The following is a 16890-nucleotide window of genomic DNA, read 5'->3' as shown; positions in this document are numbered from 1 at the left end:
TTTTGCACTTTAGTCACAAAACTTTGGGAACAAAAGTAAAGTTTTCCTCCCAGAAAGCCCCAAGCCAATCAGAATGCTGATCAAATAAGGTGTACCTGGGTTTCCTGGAAACTAGACGTACCTGAAAATGCTTTAAACCAAAATGGCCATTCTGCTTTCCATCTAAAATATCAATCACATTTCCCAGTACCCTCCTTTTTACCAATGGGGAAGCCAAGACCCAGAGGTAGTCACAGCAATTTCTTGGCCAAGTGGTATTCCATCCATAGACCTGTGAGAATAAAGGAAAGGGGAAGTCTTGGGCGAGAAAGGTAAAACCTACTGGGCCTTAGCCACTAGGGTAACAGTATGCAAGAGGCAGGTACCTTCATGTAGGTGGGACCACTAGGGGAAATAGAGGGGCAGCCAGATGAGCCTGGAGATGTGCTTGGTTCTTAGCTACTGAGCTATCATGCTAGGCATGTGCTGCAGGTAAGAGAGCCGTATCTTCTCTTTGGAGCAGGAGCCACTGGTGGTCAGGCACTAGCCCACAGAACTCGCCACACATTTCATCAGTGGCAGCCTGCTGGGCCGGTGTTCCAAGTCTGCTCAGCTGGGAGATGGAGGGAGTGACCTGTTCCTTCCCGTGGCCTGCAGCGGAGCCGAGTGAATGCTGGCTGGCAGCTCTGAAGTCTCCCTGATCCTCCCGGAAGGGCACAGGGCTGGGGTGAGGAAGGCTGTGTCAGGCTGTGTGCTTCTGTGTCAGGATTCCACATAACACACCCCCACACACACACACCCCTCCCTACCCCCCTCGCCTCAGTATACCGTGAACTTGACAGTTGCCAGGTTAGTCTCTGTAAATGCAGTATGAGACGCGTGCATCATTACACCCGGAATTCCACCTGGTAAATATTTTTAAAGTAGCTGCGAAGCTAGAGCTTGCATGAGATGATTCTTCACGGTGCTGTTGGTCCTGGGAAATTCTAACATCTAGGTGCCCTTCCCGGGATCTGGATGGTTATTGGCAACAACTGAACGGTATAATGTGTAAATCTGTGTGCTCTAAGCCAGAGAGGGCTGGCATGGGTTTATTTTCAGGTATAGTGTTGTGCCTAGAAGGGGCTTTGGCCAGACTTGTTGATAATTCTGACAGGGAAACTTTTTCCGACTGGTGTTTGTTTTGGTTTGTAACAAAACCTCGCTGTTGCCCAGGCTGGCCTCAAACTCCCAAGCTCAGTGATACTCTGCTTCCGACTCCCAGACAGCACTGTGTACATGAATCACCGTGCCTGATGGTAAGTTGTTATTTTCTCTCCACTTCCTTTTTCCTTTTTAATAAGAAGGGTAGTCTTGCTATGTTGCCCTGTCTAGTCTGGAATCCCTGGGCTTAGATTCTTCCACTTCGGCTTCTTGTGTGCCGGGACGTAAGTGTTTCCTGCCACGCCTGGTCCTGTCACCTAGTTTTGCCACATGCACTGTTGTTTAACAAATGTGAATTTGAAACCCAGCACCACGGAAACAGTGTGCGGATACATGTATTACCGTGGCAAGAAACCCCCTTCCTTTCCCTACATATTAAGAAACTGTGCTGGTTGCGGTGGTGCACGCCTTTAATCCCAGCACTTGGAGGCTGAGGCAACTGGATCTCTGTGAGTTCCAGGCCAGCCTGGTCTACATAGTGAGTTCCAGGCCAGCCAAAGCTATGTAGAGAAACCTTGTCTCAAAGGAGGAAAGGAAAAGACAAATAAAGACTGCCTCTAGGGCTTGGGCTGCAGCTCAGTGGTAGAGCTCTCGCCTGGCGTACATAAATACCCTGTATTCCCATGAAACAAAAAACAACCAAAAAGGAGACCATCAACTTGGAGTTTTCCTTGACAGTTCTCCTAGGCCAGTGTGGTGAAGCATGTCAGTAATCCCAGCACTCCAAAGGTAAAGGCAGGAGAATCATGAGTTCAAGGTCAGCCTTAGCTATAGGTCAGTGGTTCTCAACCTTCCTAATGCTGCAACCCTTTAATGCAGTTCCTCATGTTGTGGTGACCCCCAACAATAAATTTTTTTTTTGCTACTTCATAACTGTAATTTTGCTGGTGTTATGAATCATAATGTAAATATCTGCTACACAACCCCAAAGGGGTCGAGACCCACAGGCTGAGAATCACTGCTATAGAGCATGAGACCCTGTCTCAAAACGAAACAAAAACAAAGAAGCTGCATCCTAGGCTGGAGAGATGGCTCAGTGGTTAGAGCACTGGCTGCTCTTCCAGAGGTCCTGAGTTCAATTCCCAGCGACCACATGGTGGTCCTCTTCTGGTGTAAAGGCGTGCATGGAGATAAAGCACTCATATACATTAAATAAATAAATAAATCTAAAAAAAGAAGAAGCTGCATGCCTGGAAGGAGAGATTTTCCTGATAATGAAAATCTTGGGGTCCTCCTTCTGTGGAGGGATCTGGAGTGAGGCCGGAGAGGGAAAGTGGGTGCTGGTTCATCCTATTCTGTTCCCTGCTCCATACCAGAGAAGTGCAGGTCAGAGAATTCCTGGGGAGGAGACTGCTTTCATCCTGCCCCTTTCCGGGGCACTTGGTGGTCACAGAGGTGTACGCAAATGTCACAGCATCCACTTTGATTGGAAAGAAGAGAACAACTGGCAGTGTCCTTGTTATGGGAGAGGCACAGGGACCAGCCCAGGCCGAGGACTAGGGCAGGTGACCCGGCCTCACATGAAGGACAAGGATGCAGGATGGGGCCACTTCTGGAGCTTTCAGAAGAGCTTGGAGGCTGGTGGTGAGGTGGTGTGGATGGGGGAGGAGCCACAGCAGGCCAGCCTTCAAGATTGAGATTTGTGGCTCATGCTCCGAGGTTCTCTCTTCATCTCATGGATTTCCACTTAACTTCGTCTTAAAAGTTGGCTGTCCTATTGGTCAGCCACATGTGGTTTAGCTTGCACTTAGTTGTGGAGCTTTACTTACTTACCTAATTTCCTTGTACCCTTGGTGCTGGGGATGGAATGCAGATCCTGCATGCAAGCAAGTCTTCTCCCTTCAAGCCACATGCAAGCTCCTATTTAATGAAAAACCATTTTTGGCCTGTATTTAGTATGTGTGTATGCATGTGGGGGTCAGAAGATAATCCACAGGGCTCTGGAGATTGAACTTGGGTTGGCAGGTGCAGCAGCAACAGCCCTTACCCGCTGAGCCATCTCGTTGGGCCCCTACTTTATCTTTTCTTCCTTCCTTCTTTTTCTTTCTTGCCTGGAACTCGCTATTTAGACTAAGCTGGCTTCTAACTAACAGAGATCCATCTGCCTCTGCCCTTCCCAAGTGCTGGGATTAAAGTTATGAGCCGCTGTGCCTGGCCCCCATTAAATTTTTGTGTAACTACTTTTTCAGGCTGAAGCATTGGTTGGGCTACCCCAAGAACTGTGGTGAGTCAAAGATATCCCAGCTGTTAAAGCCTTCTCTGAATGGCCTGCGCTCACAGGAGAGCAGGTGTGATTATGGTGGTGTCATTCTCTAATCTCCAGGTTGTTCATGTATTAAAAAAGCTCCCAGCACCTGGGATGCTGAGGCAGGCTGATCTCTGTGAGTTCAAGGCCAGCCAGGACTCCATAGTAAGACCCTGTCTCCAAAAATAAGGAGAGAGTTAATGCTGTTGAGAGGTCTCAGTGAGTAAAGGCTCTTGCTTCCAAGGCTGGTGACCCACATAGTACAAGAAAAGGACCAATTCCTGCACATTGTCCTCTTACCTCCATATGTTTACACACACACACACACACACACACACACACACACACACACACACACACTCTATAATTAAAAAACAAAAAGATCTGTGCATGGTAAACCTAGAGGTCAATTCCTTTCTTTGGCATTCTGCCATCTAAGGCTTATGTATTTTTGAAAGAGTGTGTGTGTATGTGTAAACACATATGCCCATTAACCTGCAACTTAGGCAACATTTGGGTTTATTTGATCTGGTTTAGCAGGCAGGGAATATTACTAAAAATGTGTCTGGAATAACTTCATAGAGTCAACTATGCCTTTGAGCTTTGTAAAAAGATTTCTTTTGCCAGGCAGTGGTGGTGCACACCTTTAATCCAGCACTCCGGAAGCAGAGGCAGGTGGATCTCTGTAAGTTCGAGGCCAGCCTGGTCTACAAAGCGAGTTCCAGGAAAGGCGCACACAGAGAAACGCTGTCTGGAAAAACAAAAAAAAACAAATTTTTTTTTTTCTTTTTTTTTGTGCACTTTGCCTCAAAGGCATACTTCAGGGAGCTTGTATTACTCCGTTAACTTGGAAGTGTGCAGGGGTGTGGTCAGACCTGGGTGTGGTCAGACCTGGGGGTGGAGTAGGGCAGCCTCCTCTCTTGAAGTCCTCTGGCTTCCAGAAGCAGATTAAGGACTGGAGTGGAGTAGTGTGCGTTTAATTTAGGGGTGAAACAGTTGTCCTGGTCAAGGCAGGTTAACACACACAGAAGATTGGCAGTGTTAAATGTGTTAAATGAACATTGAAGGGGACTGAGGGGCAGCTGAGGTGGCTGAGAGGGTAAAGGTACCTGCTGCTGCCAGGCCGGATGACCTGTGTGTGTTTGGTCCCTGGTACCCACATGGTGGAAGCAGAGAGCTGACTCTGGCAGGTTGTCCTCTGTCCTCTATTGCCACCCCCCACACACAGTGGGGAGTGCACACCTCCCCAGTACGTAATAAATAACTGTTAAAAATCATTCAGAGGTTTAGAGAGGGCTGGAGAGAGGGTTCAGCAGTTAAGAGCAATGGCTGCTCTTCTAGAGGACCCGGGTTCAACTCCTAGCAACCACAGAGCAGTTCCAGGGTATCTGCCATTCTCCTGGCCTCTGAGGGCACTGCATACACATGGTACACACATATATATACAAAATAAATAAACCTTAAACGAGGATTTAGAGAAAACAATTTTATTTATTTTGAGACAGGGTCTCACTATGTAGCTCTGGCTGTCTGGAACACACTGTGTAGACCAGGCTGACCTCCAACTCACAGAGATCCACCTGCCTCTGCCTTCCAAGTGCTGAGATTAAAGATGTCGTGCCTACCTTTATTTGTTTGTTATTTAAAATATGTGTGTGTGTTGGAGTGTGGGTTTATGCATGTGAGTGCATTGACCATGGAGGCCAGAAAAGGCATTCTCTTTCCCTAGAGCTGGAGTTATAGGCAACCAACTGGATGTGGGTGCTGGAAATGGAACTTAGGTCCTTTGAGAGAGTAGCGTGTGCTCCTCTTTAACTGCTGAGCTATATGACTCCAGCCCTGTGACATTCTACTTTTGTATCTGTCAACACCTGGGGACCAACCCCTCCAACATGACCGAAGAAGTCAACAAGTAGGGATAGGCTCTTGAGTCAGGGAGAATTAATATCGAAGTTTGCTTTTCTCTTTTTGGGGGTTAGTGGGTATTTTTTTGTTTGGTTTTTTTTGTTTGTTTGTTTGGTTTTTGTTTGGTTTTTCGAGACAGGGTTTCTCTGTGTAGCTTTGCACCTTTCCTGAGACTCACTTGGTAGCCCAGACTGGCCTTGAACTCACAGAGATCCGCCTGGCTCTGCCTCCCGAGTGCTGGGATTAAAGGCGTGTGCCACCACCGCCTGGCGGGTATTGTTTTTAAGACAATGTCTAATATAGTCCAGTCTGGCCTTGAACTTGCTGTGTGTCGGAGATGACCTTCAACCCCTGACCCTCCTGCCCGTAGACCTCCCAGTGCTGATATTGCAGACTGTACCACAACTCCTGATTTTGTTGTTATTTCTCATTTCTTTACTCTGTATTCTTTTTTGGTGGTGCTGGTGATAGAAGCGAGGGCCTTGCACACTGGAAAGCATTTGCTGTACCATTAACCCCTGCCCCCAGACACCTTCTTTGTGTTTCTTAATGGGTTATTATAGCAACTAATCCTTTATTGCCTTTGGCATTTAATCTGGGTTACAGTGTGCAGTAAGAATCTTGGCAGGTTTTTTTTTTTTTCTTTGTTTGTTTATGAGGGTTTGTTGTTGTCTGTTTTTAGATAGAATTTCTCTACACATCTCTGGCTGTCCTGGAAATCACCAGGCTGCCTTCAAAACTCCCAGAGTCCGCCTGTTTCTGCCTCCCAAGTGCCGGGGTTAAAGTCATGCACCACCAAAGCTGGCTGTTAGTTTGTCTTTAATCATCCTCTCCTCCTATATCTTTATTTTTTTTTGGGGGGGGGTTGTTTTCAAGACAGGGTTTCTCTGTGTAGCTTTGCGCCTTTCCTGGAACTCACTTGGTAGCCCAGGCTGGCCTTGAACTCACAATGATCCGCCTGCCTCTGCCTTCTGAATGCTAGGATTAAAGGTGTGCGCCACCACTGGCCAGCTCAGATTAGTTTCTAAGTCAAGTACTTTCAAACTCTATTTTTTTTAATAATTTATTTTTACTTTATGTACATTGGTGTTTTGCATGCATGTATGTCTGTGTGAAGGTGTCAGATTCTGGAGTAACAAGCAGTTGTGAGTTGCTATATGGGTGCTGGGAATTGAACCCAGGTCCTCTGGAAGATTAGTCAGCACACTTAACTGCTGGGTCATCTCTCCAGCCCCTCAAATTCTTAAAAAAAAACAAAAAACTTCCTTTACTTTATATTCCCTAGGTATGGGCTTACAGGACACTTCTACGTACTGACTCCACCTCTATGTTCCCGAAACTCCACCGGAACAGCTTGCCACACACTAGGACAGTTATTCATATTTGAACTGTCTATGAAAATAGCTGCAGACTCCACAAATAAGCCAAAACTACGTGTGTTCCTAACTCAACCTTTGGTAGTTCAGCAAAACGGGCCAGGGCCAGGGCTGAAGGCCGCCAAGCAGGGAAGAACCCGGGGGAGAGGACAGCAGAACAAGGCAAGCATTTGAAACGTTACAATGAAAATGTCTAAAAACACACCACCCACTTCTCTTCTGGTCTCTTTGGCCTGGGCAGCAGAAACGAGATGAGGAAAGAAACGTGGTCCTTGGGAAGGCGTCCAGGAAGCCACACACACAGCGCCAGCACCGTGGCTCTGTGGCCTCCCACCTTCAGAAATCAAGGGCCAGATAATGTGGCTCCGCTACCCAGTGCAGGAGAAAGGATGACCGAGTGCAGGGCTAGGAGGTGGCGCGCTACCTCACTGGGCAGGTGAAGCATCTAAAACTGTCTCACCTAAACCCAAGAAGGCAGCTGGTGCAGCATCCAGTTCATCCTGAGGACTCAAAAATCAGTCATAACATGAATGTTCTGATCTTAAAAACAAACAACATTACCACCCTTTCCCAAAGCCTTTAAAGACACTTGGATCAGCAATGTCCTTACAATACAAAGGTCACTGAGCTCGTGGGGTCCATCTGTCCCCACTATTGACATTCGATGGCTTCCCACCCCTCTCCCATCTATGTACACACCCTTTGGATCAGGATGCTCCTTGGGTTATACCATGAAATGTGTTTTAAGATATAGGAGGACAGCCGGGCAGTGGTGGCGCACGCCTTTAATCCCAGCACTCGGGAGGCGGATCTCTATGAGTTCGAGGCCAGCCTGGGCTACAAAGCAAGTTCCAGGAAAGGCGCAAAGCTACACAGAGAAACCCTGTCTTGAAAAACCAAAAAAAAAAAAAAAAAGAGAGAGAGAGAGAGAGAGAGAGACTGTCTCAGGAATAATGGTAAGAATACTTGTTTTCCTAGATTTTGTAGTAGACGTCTGTCAGCCTATTTCCTTTGTTTTTTTAAGACAGTGCCTTGCCTGTAACCCTGATTGACATCCAACTCAGGATTTCTCCTGCTTCAACCTCCTGAGTGCCTGGATTAAAGGCATAATATATGTGTGTATGTGTATGTATGTATGTATATACATGTGTATGTATGAATATACATCATCATGAGTATCTCTAAATAGTGGGAGAAGATGGTGTCTGAATGGAGACTGGGAGTCAGTCGGTAAGACTATTGAATGGGTAAAAACCCCTTCCACCAAGCCGGATGGCTTGATCCTGGGACCCACGTGGTGGAAGGAAAGAAACGACTTTCTTAAATTGTTCTCTGACCTCCACAGGAGCTTCATGGCCCTAAGACACATGCACACACAAAATAAAACTAAATGGCATAAATAGAGACTGGCTTTCGGGTCCACTCTGCCCACTCTGCCTGCCCAGCCTCTGGGGTATGTCCTCAGGGCTCCCCCAATCCTTTCACTCAGCCCTAATAGACCCCCCCCCCTTCCTTACAGGTACCTGGATCTTAAAATTCAGTTCTGTGCTGTGGAATAACCCCTCCTGTTCAGGAGGCCTATTCTCTTGTCATTTGGGCTTTGGGTCTCCTTGCTGCCAATATGCCCTCCAGTCCCATCCTCACCACACTGTGCTAAGACCGGTCTCAGGAGAGTGAGGGAGATTGGTGTTCTGCCTTCTCTGTCCTGGGCTGGCCTTCCTGGTGCCCCACCTCCGGGAGGTCCATCTCTGTCTGAAGGCCCCTGGGCTGCCATCCCCGCTCTTGGCTCTGGTCCTCGTCCTCTCTAGTCCAGCCCCCTGCCTCCCCTGGTCTGGCCTCCCTGGAGCAGACCTGAGTTGCACTCTGCCCCCCACAGGGCCGGTTACTGTTCTTGTCGTCATCATGGTCCTCTGGGCCCTCGTGTCCTCCTTGGCCGAGCCCTTAGTCATTTCAGGGGGGCTCAGGGAGTGACTTGAGCCAGGGGCTGGTGGCAGCAGAGCAAGAAAGATCCCTCTGGCTGTCCACATGGGGCTTTTGGAGTTTTGTTTGTGTTTTCGTTAGTTAACAAAAGGCCCCGTTTGGAACTTGTATACCTGTCTTCCTCCACAGTCCCCATGCCGGGGTTTCTTTGCCTGTCTGCTGTGGTTGGGTGACGTAATGGCATTTCTTGGCCATCTGGATAATTTGTGGGAGCAGAATATTTGAAGTCAGGGTGTCCAGGAAGAAGGTGAAAACCCTCTGAATGCTGAAGAGTCTCCCAGCATGTGCAGTGAGGGCTTCAGGTAGTTAGTGGTAGAGCCAGTTCCTCAAGTCCCTGCCCCAGGCTGCACCTGGACTCGGGTGGACCCTGAGAGCTATACCCTGGGTCCTTCCCTTCCCCCAGCCCAGTTCCCATCCAGGAAGTGGAAATAACAATGCTGTTTCCTCCCAAGGCCGTCCTGACGGATCATTTGCCTCATGTGTGAGTGAGAGGCTGGTCCATGGTTCCATCCATCCAGAGCTAGGGATGAAATGTGGTTGGTACAGTGCTTGCCTGGCATACTCAAGAACCAGATAAACAAGGTATAGAAGATGAATTCAGTGTCATTCCCAGCAGCATAAGTTTGAGGCCAGCTTGACCTTGTTTGAAAAAAAAAAATCAATAGAATAAAAATAAATAATAAATAAGTGGCTGGTCGGTGGTGGCACATGCCTTTAATCCCAGCACTTTGGAGGCAAAGGTAGGCAGATCTCTGTGAGTTTGGGGCCAGGCTGGTCTACAGAGCAAGTTCCAGGACAGGCTCCAAAGCTACACAGAGAAACCCTGTCTCAATAAACCAAAAACAAACAAAATAATAAAAATAAATAAAATGAAAAGAATGCTAGGTCATACCCTATTGAACGTTGGCAGACAGGGAAAAACCTTCACTGGTCACATTTTTATGGTTTCTTGCAGTAACTGCATTCGTGTTTACAGAGGTGTGTGTGTGTGTGTGTGTGTGTGTGTGTGTGTGTGTGTGTGTGTCAGACGGGAAACAAGGTCCTCAGTAGTAAGTCACTTTCACCGCAGAGAGCCATTTTCTGTATGGAATGGCAGGAGGCACCACAGGTCTGTCGTGTTTGGGTAGAGGGCAAAGCATATGCCTACACAAGCACCTGGGTGAGTGTTCATAGACGCCTTTGTCCTTAGAGGCCCCGCTATAAACACCCGGAACGGTGAAGGGCAAATGAGGTGTTCTGTGCATGTAGGAGAGAAAGTAGCCTGCAGTCATGTGCAGTGTCATGGATGACCAAAGAAGCTGGTTATAAAACAATGTGACCCTCCCCAATCAAACTAGAGAAAGCAAAGAAATCTGAAAATGAACCTCAGTGGTCGTCTGGGTTGAAGAAATTGACTAAAAGGGACATAAAAAGCTGTTGTCATTATGGGGTTAAGGTGGGAACAGGACATGGTTTAAAGACAGACATTTCTAGCTCAGGAGACTGAGGCAGGAGGATCATGAATTCAAAGACAGTGTTGGTCACATAATGAGACCATATCTCAAAAAGCGAACAAGCAGGAGCTAGAGCTCACTTGGTAGTGTTGAAGAACTGGGTTCTCTTCCCAGCATAAAGCCAGGAACCCCAGCTCTCAGCTGGTGGAGGCAGGAGGATCCAGTCAGGCTCATCTTCCATCTATGTAGTTTGAGGTCAGCCTGCATTACAGGAGAACCCATTTCCAAACAAAAGCACTCAGCCTGCATGGGACAAAGACAAAGTGATAATAAAGAGAAGCAAATTCAACAGATGATTAAGTGAGACCACATGTCAGCAGTGAGTGAACATGATCAGGTACGGTACACTCGTGACTTGCTGGCCAATGACTTTGCCTTCTCAGCATCCCTGGTGGAGACACCGTACAGATTTGCATCTCATTAAACAGTCATTTAAGGTACAGAGTTTCCCTTTAATTCTGTTTCACCCCCCCTCTGATATTTCTAGATTTTATTTATTTTGATTTTTTTATTTATTTATTTTGATGCAGGGTTTCACTATATAGATGTGCTGGCCTTGAACTCATGGAATCAACTTGCCTCTGCTACTCAAGAGCTGAACTAAAAAGTGTGTTTGTTTGTTTGTTTTAATTTATGTGTATTTGTGTGTTTGTATGCCAAGGGTATGTTGGTACCTGAAGGGCAGAAGAGAATATTGGATTCCTTGGAGCTGCAGTTACATACAGGCAGATCAGAGCCTCCTGATGTGGATGGTGGCAATAAAATTGCGGTTCTCTGCAAGAATAACAAGTGCTCTTAACCTCCGAGCTGTCTCTCCAGCTCTGAATTCCTCTCTTAAAGACCACTTTTGATCTGAGTTTAGTTCCCCCCACAGAGATTGTGTGTGTGTGTGTGTGTGTGTGTGTGTGTGTGTGTGTGTGTATGAGTGCCTGCATGCTTGTATGTGTGTGCGTATCTAAGGAGGCCTGAAGAAGGCATTGGCGTCCCTGGAATTGGAGTTAAGGGCAGTTGTGAGCTTCCATGTGGGTGCTGGGAATTGAACCTGGGTCCTCTGGAAGAGTAGCCAGTGCTCTTAACCACTGAGCCACCTGTCTAACCCCAGTGCGTTTCTTCCTCAGAGGTGAAGAATACTTACTGTTTCTATAATCTGTGCTTAGAGCAGGAAGCTGCTAGAAGGTCTTGGTCAGGGTGGTGTCATGGCTGGAGAAACAAGAACACGTTTCCTAACACCGTCCTGTGGGTAGATGTGAGCCTTGGCCGGGGAGAACTGGGAAGCCTGCTCAGGGGGCCTTGTTCAGAACGTTGCAGGACTCGGATACCCTAATTGCTCTGTATGTGGGTTGTAAAGAACGATCATGGTGGTCCACGTAAAGCCCAGGGTGCTGGGGTGCGAGCTGTGGCACAAACGGGCAGCTGGGATCCGGTCTTCAAACTGACAGTCGCTGAAGAGGCCAGGGAAAGGAACTAGGAGACAGATGTCGAGGATCAGCAGATAGGAAGATCAAGGCAGATTTGAGAACTGAGGGCTGGGTGTGTTTTTCTCTCTCTCGCTCTCTCGCTCTCTCCCTCACTCTATCTCAGTCTCTCTGTTGTAGGGGACATTAGTCAGGATTTCAGACATTCAGTGTTGTAGTCCTTGGCTCTGTTGATTCTGGGCCCCGGGTGAGGGAGTGAGGGGCAAAGGCTGCTGACTTCCAGCAGATGGAGACAGAGAGAGTGGACTTGGAACCAAACACAACCTTGGAAGGCGTGCCCCCATGATCTACTTCCTCCATCTGGCTGCCACCTGAGATTTCCTGAACCTTCCAAAACAGTGCCACTAGTTGGGGACCAAGCATTCAACATGTGAGCCTGTGTGGAAGACATTTCATATTCAAATCATTACATTTTTACCTCAAAAACTCACGACTATTTAATTACGCAAAATACATTTAGTTCGTATCCAAGTGTCTCCAAAGTCTTTTTAATCTTCTGACATCTTTCCCAGCCTTGTACAAAAGTCCAGAGTCTCTTCTGAGACTTAAGGACTCTAAGCCCATGTAAAATCAAAAAGAAATTTACATGCTTCCAATACACAATGGCAGAGTAAACATTTCCATGCCCGGAGTAAAGAACAGGAGACTAGCGAGGAAGGATCAGACCAGAGAATGACATAAACCCAGCACTAGCTAGCTGTACAAGCCCCAGGGCGGAGTTCAGACCTCAAGACCAGAGCCCAGCTGAAGAGTCGGCTGCCGCACACATCTGTAATCCTGCACTCCTGTGGTGAGGTAAGAGCTGGAGACAGAACTGCTCAGAAGCCTGTGAGCCCGCTGGCCTGGAGTACAGTGTGAAGTGAGGAGAAACAAGACCTGCCTCACCAAGGTGGCGAGTGAGAGCTGCCTTTAATCCCAGCACTCAGGAGGCTCTCTGAGTTCAGGCCCAGCCTGGTCTACGTAGCAAGTTCCAGGTCAGTCAGGACTACACAGGGAGACCCTGTCCCAAAAACAAAACAAAGGGGCTGGACAGATGGCTCAGGAGTTAGGAGCATGGCCTGGCTGCTCTCCAGGGCACCCAGGTTACATTCCTAGCACCACATGGTGGCTACAAACATCTACAACTGATTCAGGGATCCGAAGCTCTCGTCTGGCCTCCTCAGGTACCAGGTACGCATATAGTGCACAGACATACAGACGGACAAAGCTCCCACACACACAGAAATAATAACAAAGCAACAAAAAGTCACCAGGGAAACCATTATTGCATGCAGTCCCAGGTCTGGCATCCTGGGCACATGCGTGTTACATTGTGAACTCCAATCAGCCTGGGCAGCCCTGCCCGCCTGGGGTTTTCCATGTCTAGTATCGACCTTTCTTTGGGGTCAGCTCTGCATGCAATGTTTCACATCGGACACTTCTCACTTCCGGCCAACTTCACCTCCCTGGGGTCCCCACGGCATCTTTAGGCACAGCCTAACACTTTGCTCTCTTGGTGGCTGCTGGCAGTTAGGCCGTCCGTCCTGGACCACAGCCTCATTAGCTTCTGGGTGTCTAGGTGGCTAAGCATGGGGAGACAAAACCTGGGGAGGACTTAGGGACCTGTGTAAGCCTGAACCCCAGGCAGAGGTCTGTCTTCTCAAGGGACAGTCATCAAGTGAGTTTGCTCCTTGCATTCCTTTGAGCATGCCATGGTTGGGGTTTTGCCAATTCCCAAGATGCCCTCAAGGCATCCTGTTTCTCTTCATTTTTATTGGCGTTTATTAATTGTACAAAATGATGGGTCCCATTATGACATTTCACGCATGTGTGTAATATTCATTGGTCATCTTCAATCCCTTATTATCATATTCTGCCTCCTTGAGGCAGCTTCTCTGTTGCACTGATGAGAAGTACTTGGCCTCGTTTTATGGAACAAACAAAAAGTATATTATTATTTCGTTATGGGTGTTTTGCCTGCATGTATATCTGTGCACCACATTTGTGCCTGGTGCCTGGGGAGGCCGGGAGAGAATGTTGGCGCCTCTAGAGCTGGTTGTTACTTGCCGCGTGGGTACTGGGAACTGGACTCGGGTCCTCTGGAAAGCAGCCAGTGCTCTCAACCACGGAGCCATCTCTCCAGACAGGGCCTCTTTTCAACAACACTCAGCTTCAACATCATTAACTCCTTGCCCCAGCCTTACACGGCTGTCCTGACTAGAGGACAGTTTCCGAGGATTCTGCTTTCTTTTTGCTCCCTATTCTCACTGTAGACCTGGATGACAGCCACCAGCAGTGCCACACCCTGCGTGCTGGGGTGACTTGAAATGTCCTTCATCAGATTTAGGCCCTTACCTTTGGACTCAGCCTCCTACAAAGTCTCAGCGCATGGACAAAATGTAGCGTTCTCTGGCTTTTCTGCTAACAGCTCCAACTTTTCCAGATTCTCACCACAAATCAGGGCTGAATGTTTCTGGACCATGTTGTCATCCAGTAGTGTCTTCCCCATATCTTTAGTGTCAATTTTCTGTTGTCAGACTTTGTGTGGCTTTGCCAAAGCAGTTGGCACGAACAGTTTAAGAAGGGAAAGATCTGGGCTGGAGAGATGGCTCAGTGGTTAAGAGCACTGACTGCTCTTCCAGAGGTCCTGAGTTCAATTCCCAGCACCCACATGGTGGCTCACAACCATCTGTAATGAGTTCTGGCACCCTCTTCTGTATACATAATAAATAAATAAATATTAAAAAAAAAAAGAAGGGAAAGACGTGTTTATGTACAAGATGCCACAGATTTCAGTCGAGAGGCCTGAGCTCTGAGTTTGGGCCCCTGGTGAGGCAGACACGGTACTTGGGGGCATGTGGCAGACAGAGGTTACTTGCCTCCTGTCACACTTTATGACATGAGAATTTCTTACGGGATGCTGAATGAAGTTGGGCGTTGGGCAGGGTCCCGGTTAGGAAGAGGACCAAGCAGAGGCCTCAGACTCAATTCTCAAACATCCTGGCCAAGTGGGGAAGTTGGATCAGGCACAAGGGCCTTGGGAGGAAGCCACACTTCCTCCACCTCTGCAGATGCTGTCGTTTCCCAGACCCCTCTGGTTATTAGGGCTCTTGAGGGCTCCTTGGGCCCGTGACCACTGGGGCCTGAAGATGGCATCCTGGCCTTTTAGAACTGGGTAGATCACAAGTCCTAAAGAGGAAGCCGGTGTTTGGGAATTCTGTGCCTGAGGTCACCGGTTTATGCAGTGTCCTTGGCTGACCCCTAGTGGCCAAGTCTGGTAGCACCCTTGTGTTTTTGAGGCAGGGTCTCCTGTAACCCTGGTTGGCTTTGAACTCCTCCTGCCTCAGCCTCCTCCGTGTTAGGATTAAAGGTGTGCTCCTCCACGCCCTTCTTAACTGCAGACATTGAATGCATCTCCATCTGCCAGCAATCCGGTGTGTTTGTGACTTAGGATGCACTACTGTCCACAGATGCCTTTTGTTTTGTGCCAGGTTCTGTTGATGCGTCTTACCTTTTTAAAGGATTTCCTTTATTTTAAATTATGTATACACGTGTGGATCTGTGCACATACTGACAGCAACACCTTCCAAGGGCAGAGGCATCAGCTGCGCCTGGGGCTAAAGTTACAGGTAATTTTGAGTGACCGACGTGTGTGGGTGATGGGAATCAAATTCTTGTTCTCTTCAAGAGCAGTGTGTTCTCTTAACCACCGACCCATCTCTCTGCATCCTTATACACTTACATCTTATTTTAATGTATATGTGCGGCCTATACCCCACATGTCTTTTGCCCTTGGAGGCCAGAAGAGGGCACCAGATCTCCCTGGAATTGGAGTTACAGATAGTTATGAGCCATCATGTGAATCCTAGAAATCGAATTCAGCACCCCCTGGAGGAACAGCCAGTGCTCTTAACCACTGAGCCAGCTCTCCAGCCCCTGATACATTTGCTTTTGGTGCAAGTCTTGGATAGATACTCCTTTATGTTTGCTTTTATTTGTTTATTTTTTGAGATGGGGGTCTCACTTTATAGCCCTAGCTGGCCTGGAACTCAAAGAGATATGTCTGCCTCTGCCTCCTGAGTGCTGGGATTAAAAGTGTGCGCTGGGCTGGCCTTGTGTGGTGGCTGATCTTGCTGTCAGTTTGATGAAACTGGGAAGAATCTCAGCTGAGGAATTGCTCCTATCAGATCGGCTGTGGGCTGTGTGGCATAGTCTTGATTTTTGAGTGACGTGGGAGGGTCTAGCCCACTGTGAGCAGGGCTACTCCTGGACAGGTGGTCCTGGTTGTGTAAGAAAAGGAAGCTGAACGTGAGCACGGATGCCAGCCAGTAAGCAGTGTTCCCCACGGCTCCTGCTCCAGGGTCCTGCCTCAGCCTCAGCCTCAGCCTGTAAGTCAGACCCTGCTCTCCTCCCAAGTTAGTTTTGGTTGTTTCACCACAGCTCCAGAAAGCTGACCAGGCCATCTGGGTGTTTCCTTTACTCGGCCAAGTTTACTGGCATTTACTTTGAATTGTCTGCGTGTACGGATACACACATTGGTATATATGTGTGTGGGCATACATACAGGTGTGCACACACAGTATTTTGAGACAGACTCGTTGTGTAGCACAGGCTAGCATCCCGTGCTGGGATTACTGGTGTGCTCCACCATGCTCCGATTAATTCCCTGTGTTGACTACTGCTTCACTTACCATCAGATCCTGTATGTTTGGTTACTCACCCAGATGCCTTTTTAAAAAAAAGTTCTTGGAATCTTTGCCCATTTTAGAGCTTGTGGATTCCTATTAGAATTGTCTGAATTGAATTAAGCAAAATACTGTCTCTTATAAAACTATAGCCCTGCTCTATGAATATTTTGAGTGGCACTTTATATATATCAGGTGCTTTTCAACACTTTATAAACTCAGTTTTGTCGTGTCTTGAGACGGGGTCTCACTGTGCAGCCTTAGCGACTAGCCTTGAACTCAAAGCTCCACCTGCCTCTGCCTCCCGAGTGCTGGGGTTGAAGTGAACCACCACAGCCGGCTTACTCAGTAGTGATCACAACTGTGTGAGGTACGGTGATACCTTTGGTTTATAGATGAACCCTGAGCCTCACAAAGGTTAACTCACCTGCCTGAACAGCAGAGTGGCTCATAGTGGAGCACTTACCCGGCTCCTTCCTTCCTCCCTCTGTGCGAAATCAGGAGGCATCTCCATGTTTGTGTAAGCTGGTAAGGGTGGACCTCAGATTAAAAAAAAGTGACCCAGGTGCC

The sequence above is a fragment of the Peromyscus maniculatus genome, chromosome 4 (assembly GCF_049852395.1).
Source record: "Peromyscus maniculatus bairdii isolate BWxNUB_F1_BW_parent chromosome 4, HU_Pman_BW_mat_3.1, whole genome shotgun sequence".
NCBI lineage: Eukaryota > Metazoa > Chordata > Mammalia > Rodentia > Cricetidae > Peromyscus > Peromyscus maniculatus.
This window is presented reverse-complemented; position numbering follows the sequence as displayed.